The sequence below is a fragment of the Xenopus tropicalis genome, chromosome 1, assembly GCF_000004195.4.
Source record: "Xenopus tropicalis strain Nigerian chromosome 1, UCB_Xtro_10.0, whole genome shotgun sequence".
Taxonomy (NCBI): Eukaryota; Metazoa; Chordata; class Amphibia; order Anura; family Pipidae; genus Xenopus; species Xenopus tropicalis.
This window is the reverse complement of record NC_030677.2, coordinates 127449188-127466449: the sequence shown is the minus strand read 5'-3', so window position 1 is coordinate 127466449 and position 17262 is coordinate 127449188. Positions and strand designations below refer to the sequence as shown.

Below are 17262 nucleotides of genomic sequence, written 5' to 3'. Positions count from 1 at the left end.
CGCTCTGAATTTGTAAACAATAAAGAAAACCAAACCTATGTGTAAAAGACTGACTGTTGTTGAGTTACACATTAAGCACTGAATTAAAACAAAACAAATCAGTAATATTAAAACCTAATACAAGTATTAGCACAATACTTCTTACAGTATTACAGTAATAATGCTCTATGGATAGTCTGTAATTTCTAAGCGCAGTTGGCATGACATTCTATCCCATAAAAATATACTTACAGCAGATATTAAGAAAGGTAGTATTATATCCAGAAAGTAAGTCTGACCAGTTCAGAAAACTGGTGTATAAATTATTTTTTTTATCATCAAGAACACTGGCATAAAGTTTTTCCCATATCTAAGTGAACTCTAGATGTACACCTGGGCCTCTGTTATGGTGTACAATATTGGCACAATAATAAAAATAATGTGCGTGATAGAGTCATGTGGTGCTAGATGTAATGCAAAATGGTAAAAATCATACACTGTGGCCAAATAAAGTCAAGACTGTTTCACTGCCTTTAGATGGTATATTTTCACTTAAACAGAGGTGAAAATGTCACCCTTTTTAATGACGCTGCATTCCAAAGAGGTGAAAGTGTAAGGTCAGATCTACATGGCCCAGTTGACATCATGCTGTGGCTGGAAATTCAAAATAGTCTTTATCAAAACACTGTTTTATTCTTAAATAAAGGGTTTTATAAATTCCAGGTCTGGATTTACATCTCAGTGATGACATGAAGATTGATGTCATCCTACATTTGCACTGTGCCCAAAAGATTACATCAAGCAACTGCAATCAGAACTGATTTCAACTGATATCCTACACTTTATGAGAATGATGGCAAATACAGTATGTTCCTTAGTAAAGACTCACACTTAATGTTGTCACCTGGTCCAGACTGGCAGTTTGTAGGTTTTGGCAAATGCCAGAGGGACTGCTGTAAGATGCCATAGACAGTCTCTTTTATTGGGCTGGTGTGGGGTTCTTTGGCCTCTATGCACTTGTGCTGGATAATAATTATAGTCAATAGAGTGCCTATAGGCTAGTTGGCATCTCTGCCACATTTCAAAACTGCTAATATTATTATTGTATAGTAAAAAAAAATACCCCCTATTGTAAAATATAAGGACATTATAAGTCGCAGAGAATTTTATGACTATATAATAATATACAGATCATTGAACTACAGTATAAGGTGACTTCCAATATCCTAATATTTTACAAAAGGGGCTATTTTATTCATTATAATACACAAGTTTTAGTGAGTCATTTGACAGAAATGACATCACCAAGCACCAGTTATAACTGATGACATCACTACGCATCATTTATAAAATTTACAAGATGTTCAGGGCTCTTGTTATAGTTATAATTTATAGTAAGGAGGTTTCCATCGCCAAGGCTTACAGTGTATGAAATACTTCAGTGCGAACCCATCAACAATTAGAAAAAAAACAGCAGACAGCATTTATAAATAATTTCTCCTTTCAGCGCAGTGATTTTCCCTGTAAGCAGCGCACTACACACAAATTAAAACATCAGTGAATGCAACAAAGCTTTTGTATGAAAACACCCATGTTTTTAAAAAGTGCCAACCAAAGGAATTTTCTGTGGATTTGTCTTACAAACATAGCTAGGAACAGTAAGATGGTCATTATCATCCTACCTTTTATGGGTTTGGTCAAACACCAAAACACCAGCAGGTCCTGTACAACATACATATGTGTGTGTGTGTGTGTGCGTGCGTGCGTGCGTGCGTGCGTGTGTACCCTCCTAGATTAAAATATACCTCATATATTCATGTGAATTAAACACATACAGCAGTATAAGTGTTTAGTGTCGGGTAATATGATTAATGCGGTGTAGCAATAAAAAACAAACATGATTGCTTTATTTTTTGTTTGCTGAATGCATGTTTTGTTGTTTTATTATCCAAATAAAAAAACAAGCTAAGGTTGTGTGGAAAAAACGTGTTTATGGATGGTTTCTTCTGCCATGAGTGAAATCTGTTTACAGAAATTACAGAACTCTACAAGGAAAAATAAACAGTTAAAGATGTCCATTAAAAATAAAACCAGCTGGTATTTGCGGTATGCTGTATGTTTGTGAAAACTTGGACTTGCTTGTTTGTTTGAATCTCTACAAAATGCATGCTGAACTCAGATTACAGATAATTTAGTTAAATTGAAACAGATAATTACTTTTCTTTTTCAGAAAAATGATCTTTAATCAAAACAAAAGACAAATTAGAAAAGCAGACCAGGCATATGAGCTGCAGAGATGTGTTGAGTACAAGGACTGCTTTAGACAGGGGGGCATACAGCCTAAAGATCATTTAACTTCATACATTGTTATGATCAGTTTTGCATAACGGGAATACATACCCTATTTCTTAGAAATGCATAAATAGGAGAGCATATTGTAAATTGTAGTGTTCCGTCTAAACATTTTAGAATTCGAGATGGTGCCATCTTACTCTCTATTTTAGTTTTTCTCACATGCCAATATTCTGTAAGCAACACTAGAGGTTGTGTCATTTTTTTTTTACATTTTGTAGAAAATTATTTCACCCACCACATGCAAAATGGCACCTTTTACTAAAACAAATAGATAAAAATATAAGAAGGAAAGGGACATTAAATGTTAGGGATGCACTGAATCCTGGATTCAGGACGAATCCAGCCTTTTTTTGTCCGAAACCGAATCCGTCAAAAAAAGTCTGGATTCGGCCCGAATCCCGAACTGAATCCAGGATTCGTTGCATCCCTAATAAATGCACAGAATTTATCATTTTTGCAAACCACCAAATAATGAATCCTCACAAAAAGATATGTCCGTACACTCAATGAAATCCAAATTCTAATTTGCATACATAAATATGAAAAGACATTTTGAAAATGCACCATGTGGAAAATGGTCAACTTAAGCTGTCGAGTATTGTAAAGTCTTGACGTATGACTTATGAGTCGGATTTATTAAAATTCTACTTTTCAAGTTTTAAAATGGGCATAAATAAGTGGAATGGAAATGGAAATAAGAACTAATATTTTATTTGATAGTTAGAGCTATTGCTGGGAAGTTAATCATTTGCCTACAAGATATATTAGAGCTAAAGCCTTAAAAAAACAGGATTTGGGTTGGAGTCAGTTATTTTGAAAGACAGGTAACTCTAATAGATTTTTTAGGCAAAGGCAGACCTCCCCTAAAGGGATCCCAGCCTAATAATGTATTAGACCTAAATATTTATTTTTTATCAGTTTTGAATTATTATTCTGCCACTTCTACAACTTTCAAGCCTTCAAATGGGGGTCACTGACACGACAGCCAAAAACTATTGCACTATGAGCTTCCAATTTTATTGCTATTATTACTTTTTATTCCTTATCTTTCTATCCAGCCCCTTACCTATTCATATTCCAGTCTCCCATTTGAACCACTCTCTGGATGCTCAGGTAAACAAACCCTAGAAACCAGATATCTGCTGAAATTCCAAACTGGAGAGCTGCTGCACAAAAATCCAGATTTTGGCAAAGGATGGAGGAGGTGCTAAAAAACTTTGGGCACAGTAAATTTTCTAGTTATATATATATAAATTTTTATATATATATACATTTTTCTAGTTATATTACTGGTCTGGAAGGCTGCCCATTAGTTTGTTTGGGGAGAAGCATAGCAACCAAAACACCCTGACATTGGTTTCCATGCAGATAAATGGAAAATGAGCAGTCTATGGCACACTGTGGAATGGAAGACTGGGACTACAAAGTTAACATACCCAAACAGTCTCTGCAAAATGAGCATTTACAAATGGTCCCAGCTCACATCATCAGTATAAGCATTTGTTTTCCTTTATATAGAAGCAATGTCTAGTAGGGAAGGAGAATGTTTTCTCCCAAAAGCACAGGTTTAACATTTATAGAGAGGGAACGCATATATATCACAAATGGCATTGGTTCTGCTTTTTATGCCATGGCAGATTTTGTACTGCCACTGTGCATGTATCTGTGGGGAATATTTTTTTGTAGGTCATCTGCTCTAACATTATATGCCGTGGTTGTCAGCTCTTTGTGCAACTTTGGAAACAGGCTGCAATGTGTAAGCAGCAGGGGTACTGAAAAAGGCATTCCGCGTGTCTAGACTTGTATTATCTTTTAGTCTAATATTATACTGTAAATAATTTATATAAGTGAATACAAAATGTTCTTTGAGCAACACAATTGTTGTGTGCTCTTGTTCTAACTTGGTTGTGTACACAGCTTGATGGAACATAGTTTCAGACGCCCCTGTACTTTACACCTGCTATTCATATTATAGTAAGCCCAGAGCTCTTTCAGCGTACTCTGTAGCACAGAATAGTGCTGCATCTGGTAACTGCCCCACACTTTAAAACCATTGATTAGGCCTATAGATTAAGGTCAGCCGTAAACATGCAATATTGTTCTAAAATAACTGCTGTTTAACATCTAGAGTGTTTAAATCAGCACGTTTGTTGCAAAAGGTTCAGGAAAGGCAGGAGTTGAGCTGCCAAAACCAAAAGATAATTCAAAAGCACAAAAAATTAGATAAGTGACAGCTACAGAATCAGCATTCACAAATTAGTCCTTACTTTGGAGCTTGTACCTGTCTGAGATGCAGTTTTCACTCTGACTCTGTCTTCCTTGTAAAACATTAGATGTGAAAAGGACACACTTTTTATTCTCCACTTTTTCATTTATTTAGCATTTTTCAGCATTTAATGCAGCCACTGGCCTGTTTTCATTCCTCTATAATAAACCACCACTTTCCACTCACTGACATAACATCTTATTAAATTATAGGGGTATTGCTAATTTCAGTTAATAATGCATTCCTACTGTTACCAAAATGGGGTCAGGTTTAATAAGGCTAAAGCGGCAAATGGCATACAGATGTGTAGGTTTTCTCTGAAGTTTTGCATTAAATTTATGTACATGCCAGACAGAGCTGTCAAACTGTCCCAAATATCAAGTCAGTGAACAACAAAATCCCAAAGTTTGTTATAGCAGCAATAAATAATTTGTGACATCTTGCCCTCGCCTTGCATAATTCATCACACTACAGCCAAGTATCTTGCCATGACAGTGAATCTGCTTTTGATAGCATGTTATTTTTTTCCATCTACATATTTGCTACTTTACCAAGAGGAAAAACAGTAAAACTCACTTATAACTGTATGTAGGGGGAGCCAGAAACCAATGCCTTTAGCCAGGGCTGCCACCAGAAATCATTGGGACCTATAATACTTGGTAAGCCCAGGAGCCCCCTGCTCCTCTGAGCCCTCTGGAGAGTGGGCCAAGTTATATTAAAATCATTTATACAGACTACATCTGACCACAAAAATAAAAGGGATAACAAAATTACTGCAAAGTACAAAATATCTATTTTTATGTTTTGTTTACCCATAATGCAATATTTTTCCCGTAATTCCAGACAAATGGAACCCAAAGCAATTCAGTGCAAAAATTTGCACCATATACTGAAGGCACAAAGGTTTGTGAATTTTTTTTAAATTTCAACTTGCTCCTGAAATATAAGGGGCAGCAGGCAGTTAGGACATTGGTGTGTGCTTACATGCAAAGGGAACCCTATCCTTACTACCTTTTCAAGGCAAGTGTTAACTATATTGCTGCCTTGCTGACAGATTGACAAGGCACCACAAGAATAGACAAATTCTTAGAAATATTATTAGAAATTTGCTCTAATTTTATGCAACATTTCTTCATAAACGTTGCTTAGGTGAGATAAGCCTAAGGGTGATAAATGTTCACCTGTGCAGTTCTATAACTCATATCTGGCACACGCATCATGCTGTGGTAGACAAGTAAAAAAGATAAGGTTAAACTATGCAGTGAGCTCTTTCATAGGGAGAGATGTTCTTTTTATTTGTGTAACATTATATCAAATCCTAAATGAGTCAGGTCATACAAAAGTTATATACACAAGAAGCACTGAGAGATTTCTACAAGTGTTTGAAAGGACAATTTAACACTATTTAATGTTCATTTATCACCCAGCTAATTAAACACCTGTAAATGTAACTGCCAATTCACCAGACAAAAGCCAAAAATACATTGAGAAATATTTGTTTTCTGTGTGTGTCAGTCATTTAGATTTTTTTTGCTGCCATTGTGATTTTCTTTCAGTTTGATGATATTGCATTTACATTTAACCTGTGGATGACTTCAGTGCAGAACTGGGATTCTATTATTCATGTGTTAATAATTTATAAAAGCTTTAGATTAGTGGTTTATGTTAGTTGAGTGCCATTTTCCTATGCACTGATCTTTAAAATGATATTGTGCTTATGCAAACATGACTTCATGTATGCCTGAAACCATTAAGCTCATCTACAAATACATTACGTTGTACTTTTTAGTGTTAGATGTGTAATAGCAAATATTAAAATCTACGATCAGAGTTAAATATGGAATGGCAAATAAAAAAATTCATAATTAGAGACACAGAGTTAAATTGAACTGGTGCAATTACCCATTGCAACCAATAATGATTTTTATTTGCAGTAGACTGATCATCAAAGGGATAGACAGAAGAGACACATGCTTCACACCAAGAATCTGGGGGAGAGAGGAAAACATGTGCCATGTGGATGGAGCAAAACTATGTGGCCTGGTTCTGCTAATCAAGACTAGTTGCTGATTGGTTTCTAGTGCCAACTGCACTGGAACAATTTACAACCTATGTTAGTTAGCTAGTAGTGATGCGTGCTGTAGTCCTGCATTAGTACATACTGTACCACATACACACAAACAAAACACTTAAAAGGGTTGCTCGCCTTACAAATACATATTGATATTGAAGTTTAATGTTTCATTTTTTACCTTCTCATGGTCTTCTTGGGGCAGCTTTGTGAGTGGGGTCACCAACACTGTAAACTATTCTATTTTGACACATTACTTGATACATTTGTTATCTTTGGCTCTGCTGAGCATAATCCCTGAGTTTCATTAAATACATCTGATACAATAGTTACAGTTGATACAACAAAGAAATGCATTAACTAATGCAGCAAATTGTAAGTTTAGAGTCTGCACCTGGATTACTAAACTGTCAGACTGACACACCAGAGAGAGAACCATTAAAGAGACAGTAAACACTCCTTTTCAATAAATATGGCATGTGCTGAACATTCTATTTGTCTATTGTTTTAATTAAGACATATTGATGGTTATTGCTATTTCTGGCACTAAACAAGAATATGAAGCCAGTTTTACTTTAGCACTTCCTGTTACTTTCGTCCCACAAACCTCAAAGGAGCTGAAAAATGAATTACCAGCCACTGAGAAGCCCCTGATAATGAGCTGCTAAAATGCTGCTACATAGCCATGGGAGATGTTGAGCTATTGTCACTGAACCTAACAACCCTTCCTTTAAAACAGGGAAATTTGTTTAGAGCTCATTATCTACCTTTGAATTAACATGTTTAAAGGTAGATTATGAGCTCTATTGCCCTATTTATAAAGGTAGTGGGGTTAAGGGGGTTAAGTTCAGTGAAAATATCCCAACTTTCAAATGAATGCTTTAGAATTGCAAACAAATGGTAAAATATAGATTTTTGTAGGCAGAACGTAATTTCTACACAATTCCTATTTATAGTGTTCATTGCTTTTAGGTGTATACCACCACTTTTAAGTTTAAACTTTAATTTTAGAATAACTTTCAAAAATAAAAAATAGAAAGCACTTGGAAAATATCTTTATTTCTGTTGTAGAAGAATTTAAAGAACTTTATATATCTGTTTTTTTACATATAAAACTTTTTCTGTGATGTTGATAATGGCATTCTTTTTTTAAATATTCTTAATTTTTGCTTCAAACATAAACAAGTTATGACAATAATAGTGTATAGGTTATAAGAGAGAATTAAACTCCCAAAATGAATATGGCTAGAAATGCCATGTTTTAAAGGTAAACTGCTTTAACATTTCTCTCTGCCACCATCTAAATGTCTAGTTGTGATCAAATCAAAGTAACACAAAGTAACACAATGGCCAATACAAGTGTGGAGGAAGCTACAAAATAATATTAGTCTGTTATATTATCAGTCTGTTATCATTATATAGTCTGTTTTATTATTCAGTTTGACTATAATAACTAGGGCAAAGGTTTAACTGGTACAGTAAACCACAGCAAGCTACATTTTCCTGGTCTAATGAAAGTAGACATCTGATGGGTCACTATCAGACGATGGCAAAATTTACAGCTGTTGCTATGTAATATGTAGCTTGTAAAAAAAGTTTTGAGGAATCCTCATGCATTATGTCCAAGATTTATTTCCTTCTTTACCTATACAATTTCCCATGTTTAATTTTCACATCACTTTATGTCATTTTTTTTAATACAGGTATGGGACCCGTTATCCAGAATGCTTGGGACCTGGGGATAAGGGATCTTTCCATAATTTGGATCTCCTACCTTAAATCTGCTAATAAAATTATTTAATCAGTAATTAAACCCAATAGGATTGTTTTGACTCCAATAAGGATTAATTATATCTTAGATGGGATCAAGTACAAGGTACTGTTTAATTATAACAGAGAAAAAGGAAACCATTTTTAAAAATGTGAATTATTTGATTCAAATGGAGTCTATGGGAGATGGTGTCTCTGTAATTCCTGGATAATGGGTTTCCAGATAAGGGGTCCATTACCTGTATTAAAAATTGAACTGTGCACGGGAACTGGTCCATTTCAATGAAGATCAGCAATCCACTATGAGATAAATAAAAATATACTGTACTGCTGAATGCTCACTGTGATGCATCTCAGTTAACAAAATAATGATTACATGAGTTAGTTAACCTTCGTGACCTTCTTGAAGGGGAACTATTGCAAAAACATTCTAAATATATTTATATTAAAAATTCAGTACTATTGAATATACAATCTGTCTATCTACATTCAGGCTTTGTGTTGGTTATTCTGAGCTAGTTAGCTCTAGCACGAAGAGGCACAGAGGGAATACTAAAGAGTAACCTGTTTATTTCAGAAATGGTAGAAACAATAAAATAAACAAGTTTCTCTTCAGTATTCTCTGGTCGGCAGTCTGTCTGTCTCTAGGAGGCAGCAGTCAAGAGTCAGATTTTAAGTAGCAGTTAGGTCAAATTTATTGATGTGCGATCTAATACATGAAGGGTGTGTATACTCTGCCAAGACAATGTGTTAGAGCTAGCTGTTTTTCTAGTTACCTGTGAGTCAAATCTGATTCTGACTCCTGCCTGAAGAGCAGCAGAATGCTAAGAAGAAAAGTAACTTGATTAACTATGTAACTATGATTGCAGAATTTTGAATTGAATACATCTTAAGCCTTGAACATCCCACGGAGCACTGTTCAAGCGATCATTCAGAAATGGAAGGAGTATGGCACAACTGTAAACCTACCAAGATAAGGCCGTCCACCTAAACTCACAGGCCGAACAAGGAGAGCGCTGATCAGAAATGCAGCCAAGAGGCCCATGGTGACTCTGGACGAGCTGCAGCGATCTACAGCTCAGGTGGGGGAATCTGTCCATAGGACAACTATTAGTCGTGCACTGCACAAAGTTGGCCTTTATGGAAGAGTGGCAAGAAGAAAGCCATTGTTAACAGAAAACCATAAGAAGTCCCATTTGCAGTTTGCCACAAGCCATGTGGGGGACACAGCAAACATGTGGAAGAAGGTGCTCTGGTCAGATGAGACCAAAATTGAACTTTTTGGCCAAAATGCAAAACGCTATGTGTGGCGGAAAACTAACACTGCACATCACTCTGAACACACCATCCCCACTGTCAAATATGGTGGTGGCAGCATCATGCTCTGGGGGTGCTTCTCTTCAGCAGGGACAGGGAAGCTGGTCAGAGTTGATGGGAAGATGGATGGAGCCAAATACAGGGCAATCTTGGAAGAAAACCTCTTGGAGTCTGCAAAAGACTTGAGACTGGGGCGGAGGTTCACCTTCCAGCAGGACAACGACCCTAAACATAAAGCCAGGGCAACAATGGAATGGTTTAAAACAAAACATATCCATGTGTTAGAATGGCCCAGTCAAAGTCCAGATCTAAGTCAAATCGAGAATCTGTGGCAAGATCTGAAAACTGCTGTTCACAAACGCTGTCCATCTAATCTGACTGAGCTGGAGCTGTTTTGCAAAGAAGAATGGGCAAGGATTTCAGTCTCTAGATGTGCAAAGCTGGTAGAGACATACCCTAAAAGACTGGCAGCTGGAATTGCAGCAAAAGGTGGTTCTACAAAGTATTGACTCAGGGGGCTGAATAATTACGCACACCCCACTTTGCAGTTATTTATTTGTAAAAAATGTTTGGAATCATGTATGATTTCCGTTCCACTTCTCACGTGTACACCACTTTGTATTGGTCTTTCACGTGGAATTCCAATAAAATTGATTCATGTTTGTGGCTGTAATGTGACAAAATGTGGAAAAGTTCAAGGGGGCCGAATACCTTTGCAAGCCACTGTATCTACTTTTTATAAATAAAACTTTCAGTGTGATGTTGATAAAGGCATTTTTTTTAATACCCTTAATTTCTGCTTCAAACATAAACAAGCTCTGACAATAAAAGAGTATTGGTTTTAAATGAGAATTAAACCCCAAAAATGAATGTGCCTAGAAATGCCATATTTGATATAACAAATTTACTGCACCAGCCTAAAGGTTCAGCATCTCTATACTAGTAATGATCCAGGCCTTCAAAGTTGTCACAGGAGCTCCCCATCTTGGATTTTGTTAGAAGTGTCGGTGACACTCACATGCTCATTGTGCTCTGGGCAGCTGTTGGGAAGCTAGGTTTAGGGGTTATCAAGCAGAAAATGAGGTTTCCCTGACAAATAATTTGGTTCTACAAGGCTGATTATTAAATTCTGATGCTAGATTGCACTGGCTTTAGAACTGCCATGTACTAATAGTCTGAAGTAATTACTAATCAGCCATATATTGTGACATTAATATTCAGTATATATACAGTATACACAGTATATTGTGAGTGGGTCCCTATGCTCAGGTAACTGCCAGCAGCACAGAGCATGTGCAGGGAATCAGCAGACAAGAAGATGGGGACTCTTCTAAGGCACAGATCTTCCCTGCTAAAGGGCTGTGGTTGCCTTGGGCTGGTGCACAACCCCAAACCATAATTTGCAACATTATGTGCATTATTTGGTATTTAAGCTCTAGTTTTTCTTTAAAGAGGGATATGCATGCTTTAGTTTCTATGCGTACATTAGAATCATATAGGATTTTCTTTAGAAAGGCTTTTATAATGTTATTCTAAAACAATTTGATTTTTTTCCAATTATTAATCTTTTTGTTTAAAAGCTGTTATATGGCTGCTATGGTCCAGTTAACCTAGTAACTAGACAGTGGATTGACTGGCATGGTAAAAGATGAATGGGAGATAAAATATACATTTTCAATAAAGATATATATATAATATATTCAATAAAGAAAAGCAAAATAAAAAGGTAAATGAAATAAAAATAAAAAATATATAAAATAAAATCAAATTAGCTGAACACTTCACAGCCTGCATGAGAGTAAGTCTAACATTAACTTCCCCTTTAAGCATAACAATTTATGTAACAAAGTTACATTTGCACGGTTCCTAAATGCTCCATTTTATTCCAAAACACACCTATATAAATATTTTTCCTACTTTTAAGGCTTTAACCCATTAACTGACAACAAGACAAAATCTGAAACTAGGGTCCATTTAAATGAATTGGAAAATTGCTCAGCTAGCCAAGGTGTGGTCACAGAGTACTTGCAACTGATGGCATTTAAGCGGCTACGGGTGCGTTCAAACAGGGTCTCTATGTCATCTGTCTTATGGCTGTGGTATACTAAATTAGGTAACCTACATGTAATATGACAACAAATAAGATTTGGCAAATTTACCAGCTAATGGCTTGGCGTGTTCACCCACTAATAAGGGCACAATCTAGGGAACTGTAATTATGCCTCAAATAATTATTATAAACAAAAAATCTTGCGTCAAAAAATCTTGAGTCATTTTACATTAAAGTTAAGCAGATACAAAGCCACAGTCTGAAATAAAAGTGTTGAGCCTCATTTACTATAACTCCATGTAGTACCTGTCCATGTGTACGTTTTTACTTTTCTGGCTCTAGTAGAAGATGGCCACTTGTTAGAAGCAACTTCTTATTCACAGCATTATTTACACAGTGTAACATTCTGTGACGAAACGGGAAAAATTAAGAGCAGGTAAAACTACTTCGTGAGCTCAACAGTACAGATAATGTCATATATTTTTTTTTGTATATAGAGATGGAAATGTTTACATGTACTTATGTCAGTGACCGATTTTTCTATTAGCAGACAAATTGCTTATGACCAGTAAATCATAAAAGAATTCTGTATACCAGCATCACTGTAAGTTGTCAATAATGTATTCAGATAATGTTTAAGCCACATGTTTTGTGGTGACCTGCAATTTTCCATGTCTTCTGCAATTGACATTTGCCTCATTTAAAAAAATTATTTGGAAAAATGATGCATTCACAAAACAAAGTGCTCAGTTAACAGTCCACTTTGCATCCCAAAACAGCAACTGAATTCAGGGGAACCTAAATGGATGTGTAAACACATTTGTTTCATCTCCCTCTTTCTAACATGTGGTCAGCATAAACAACTTAAATAATGACAAAGAAAAGCAGCACAGTAACATATAATGCCATACAAAGTATTCAGACCCCTGAACAATTATCATATTTTACAGAATAACAAATCCTACCCAAAATGTTGTGCTCTGTGATATTTGTATTTCATAGCACTGGAACTCACAATTAGCTTTTATTGCCATACTGACAGAAAATGAAAGAACTGGTAAAAGGCAGTATTTACACACACACGTACATATGTATAAATGCATATGTATATACAGGTACTGTATACATCCTGCAATCCAGAATGTTCAGGACCTGGGGTTTTCAAGATAAGGGGTCATTTTGTAATTTGGATCTCCATTCCTGCTAAAAATCCTTTAAACATTAATTATACCAAATAGCATTGTTCTGCCTCAAATAAGGATACGTTATATGTTAACGGGGATGAATTACAAGGGACTGTTTTATTATTACAGAGAAATGGGAAAATATTTTTTTAAAATTTTAATTACTTGATTAAAATGGTCTCTATGGGAAGTGGCCTTTCTGTAATTTGGAACTTTCTGGTTAAAGGACCCCCTCCCTGTATATGAATGTTTGCTTAGAAAGTGAAATATTATTGAGAATCTGGACTTTCTGGATAAGGGTTCTTTCTTCAAGGTGAAACGCCATGCTTATAATCAAGTGAAAAACTATTAAACACTCAATTATCCAGTATTATTTGCAATTGACATGATTTTTTTGTAGGGTTAGCTAGGTTATCTACACATATGCTTAATGACAGGTAGAAATCATCTCCTTTCACAGGCAGTTATTAGTATATTAGTATAATACCTGAAAAAAGACTCAGGCAAGGTAGATGTAAGCCATTTGACAACAAAATCATACAGAAATCATACAAAGTAATTATGAAAAATACCGGTACAAAGTGGCCAGACAAAAATACACTTATTCCTCCGACTCAGAGGAGACTGTCAGTTATGTGAGTAACTAAGACGTAAACTGACCACAATTACTTATGCCTGCAATCCCTCTGAGATTGGCGGATTCATGCTTTCCAAACCACGCTGGAAAGCGTTCAAAAAGTCCATGTAATTTCTGGGACTGCAGAACAACTACAGCACAAAGTCTCCTAGAAAAAGAGCCATCTGGCACCAATAACAACTTGGTAAAGTTTTCATGGCTTGCTGACAAAAATACATCTTGTGAATCTCTTTCTGAAGTAATTAAACTCTAGTACACACACAAACATAATCTTCCCTAATTTTTTTCTGACATGGCTTATACTGTGCCAGTGTTTCACACACAGCAACCTCCACTGTAGCTGATTCCTGGGACAACAGTCAGCACAACTCAAAATTTATATGACTGAACTTGGAAAGGTGAGAACAAATGTGAGCTTCATAACATTATCTAAGTAAACATCTATATATCTATCTCTATCTAGCAATCCATCATGTCTCTGGGATGCATATATTATGTACAATAGAAGGCTCAGTTAATGATAAAGGACAAAGTGCAAACAGGTGCCAGCCGCCATGTTTTTCACACTTTCTATCTTGCCCCAGAATGGAGCATAAGGATCTGTATTCCCCCCATAAATACAGCACTGCCTATGCTTGGCAGTACTGTATTCATAAGGGCTAGGGAAGGCATCCGCCCTCCCTACGTCATTCAGACATGAAAGCTAGGAAGACTGTCATGAGCAGTGCGCAAAGAAGCCCTGTACCCATAGAACCTTGCTGCTTTGAACTCACCACCACTGTTCACTGCACCATATGCTAGAGTGCAGCAACACCCTAGGACTGAGCAATAAGGGGTGCGATTTTTCACCCCTATGTGCTCTAGCACTTGTGCCTAGGGTCTTCTTAAATGATAGCCTGTATGCAAACAGCATCTGTGTATCCATATGTGTGTTTGTATGTACGTGTAAAGGTATGGGATCTATTGTTGGGAATGTCTGACACCTAGGGTTTTCTAGAGAAGGAGAAGGCTTTTTCATAATTTGTATCACCTTTCCGTAAGTGTACTAAAAACATTAAATAAACCTAATATGTTTGTTTTGCAATTTAGATTTATGTTACTGCAATAACCATTAAGTAAAATGCATTGATTGTTACAGAAGTAATTAAAGCAAAAAATATTTGCTTAAACAAGAATTTTTGTATTTCTGAGATTATTAAATAATAAGTTTCTGGATAATATTATTTATAACAATTTTATTTTCAAATACTCAAGTGTTTTATACTGTTCATGTTACAAATTCATACTTATATACTTTCAAATATGCTATTGCTTTATTGTGTTGCCACAGTTTACCTCTACATGCTGCAATTCTCAAAATAATTTATTATCATTGTGTACATATAATGAAACAGCCATAGGCAGCAGAAACAGAAATGTATACTTTCCAGTGTATACTAATGTCCTTAGAAGCCACCTGGACATTTTTTTTATGCAGGACAACCTACACGATAATTTGTCAGAAATGATATGTTTTTCTTAAGATGCTTTAAAACTAATATGATAAACTAAATACGCTCAATTTGGTTACTTATACTTAATTAGGTTACCATTATTAGTAATAAAGAAGTCTAACTGTAACAGCTTGTACTTATGCACTTGGAAATATGATGGATTTTCTTTCTAAACTTTTATCCCTAAAATTGTCTAACCTGAACACTAACTTTTGTTGCGTCAATACAATTCCAGGCAGGTACCCCAATAAAAACAAAAATACAAGGAGAGACAGATATTGCAAAGGATTCTGGACACAGACGCATTATGGTTGTGAATGTATGCCATTTTACATCATTTTAATGGCTTTACTCTGTTTACAATGCACCCTTCATACACATTAAATCTCTGAATGACTGATGAAATAATACATTAATTGAACAGATGATAGACAGATAGATAGATAGATAGATAGATAGATAGATAGATAGATAGATGATAGATAGATAGATAGACAGACTGATAGATGATTTATAAGATAATGATATAGATAGATGATAGATAGATAGATAGATAGATAGATAGATAGATAGATGATAGATAGACTGAAGTTTGGTGTAGACATAAATTCTGAAAATGTAACAAAGCTCCAATTACATCATTACTACATAAAATTACTGTTTGTTTTTTTTCTATGTGTCTGTGTATTTAGTTAAAGGCATCACAAGAGTACATAAAAGTGCCTTGACTAAAATGGGATAAAACATATACTGCATTTCTTATATATAAATATAAGAAAAATTATCCATCTATCTATCTATCAAGCTATCTATCTATAATCTATCTATCTACTTCTACCTGATATCTATTATAATATCTGCCCTATGGTTTCTTCAGTTGCCAGGATGCCATCAGTTGAGTACCCAGTAAAACTCTGGAACTATTTGTCCATTTCTCAATGGTGTATTGCATTTGTACAGTACAACGTAGCTTTTCTTGTTCCAAATCACACCTGTACACAGATATGCAACACAAAATGTATGTATATATTGGATTCAACATACCAGCGAGTAAGCAGAAGGTTCTGTACCACAAACGCCACACTGTATCCTCCCCATCCGGAAAGTGACAAGTCCGACGTGAGTGCACATGGACAGACCACCTTCTGGTTTGCTTTTTCCTGTTCACCTCAGCACACAAACATGACAGCGATGCCAGCCTTCAGCACAGCAAGTGCCCGCACTCCTATGTAAGTGCCACCCCCCTGTGGTGCCCAGCAGCCAGTGGTCCCTATGAGATACCTGTAAGGCCACTTGCTGAGTGCCAGGCACATACAGTGGCGCCCCTCTAGTTATCAGCCTGTTCATGTAGGGGAAGCGTGCCTAGGCTGCATAGTGAGCTCTCTGCCTGGGACCGGGACAGCACTGGGACTTGTGTAGCGGCGCGGAGCAGCTGCTGCTCCCAGATTGTAATGAGGAGCGGAACGTATGACAGGCGCCCCGTGTGCTCTAACAGGAGCTGTGCGCTATGCCTGCTCAACGGAGACCCAATGATAGCAGCGCTCTGTTCAGGGGAGAGGGGCGGAGGGAGGTGTGTGTCAGGTCCTCTAAGCAGGAAGCCTACCCCTGGGAAGGAGGCGGGAGGAGGAGGGTAGCGAAACTTCGCAGCACCACTAGTCACTGTGTCAGCGACTGGCACTAACGTCCCATGGCAACACTCTGTGTCCCCCCCTGCCTTTAGAATGGTTGGGGCGATTAAGTGATTCTACACAGGAAAGGCGCTTCCTTTAGCTCCAACGCGCCGTGCTGTCATGTGAAGTGCGCAGCACCTTATTATCCATTTATGTCTCGGAATGGGATAGTGTTTAATACTGGTGCTGCAAGTTAGCTTCACGCATGGTTTCACCACAAAAATTCGAGAGTCCCCTCAGTGTTTATCAGCAGTTGCCATCAACCTTTAGTCATAGCGTCAACTGCTAAATGTGTGGAGTGCCCGTGATGCCTACGCTTGGGGGCATATTTATTAAGAGACAAAGATCACTGGTGATGTTGCCCATAGCAACCACTCAGATCTTTACTTTTGTTTTCTAACTTGTAGGTGACAGTTTAAATGTAATTGCTGATTGGTTGCTATGGGCAACATCACCTCTGATCTTTGTCT

At 36.6% G+C, this 17262-nt stretch overlaps 1 protein-coding gene across 1 annotated transcript in view; it reads right to left on the bottom strand.

Moving 5' to 3' along the window:
* Nucleotides 1–16792, bottom strand: part of glis3 (GLIS family zinc finger 3) — a 193456-nt gene extending 176664 nt beyond the window's left edge. Inside the window, exon 1 of the mRNA XM_002934174.5 lies at nucleotides 16167–16792. The gene's annotated coding sequence lies outside the window, so the exon portion shown is untranslated. The remainder of the gene's footprint in view (nucleotides 1–16166) is intronic.
* Between the last annotated feature and the right edge of the window lie 470 nt (nucleotides 16793–17262).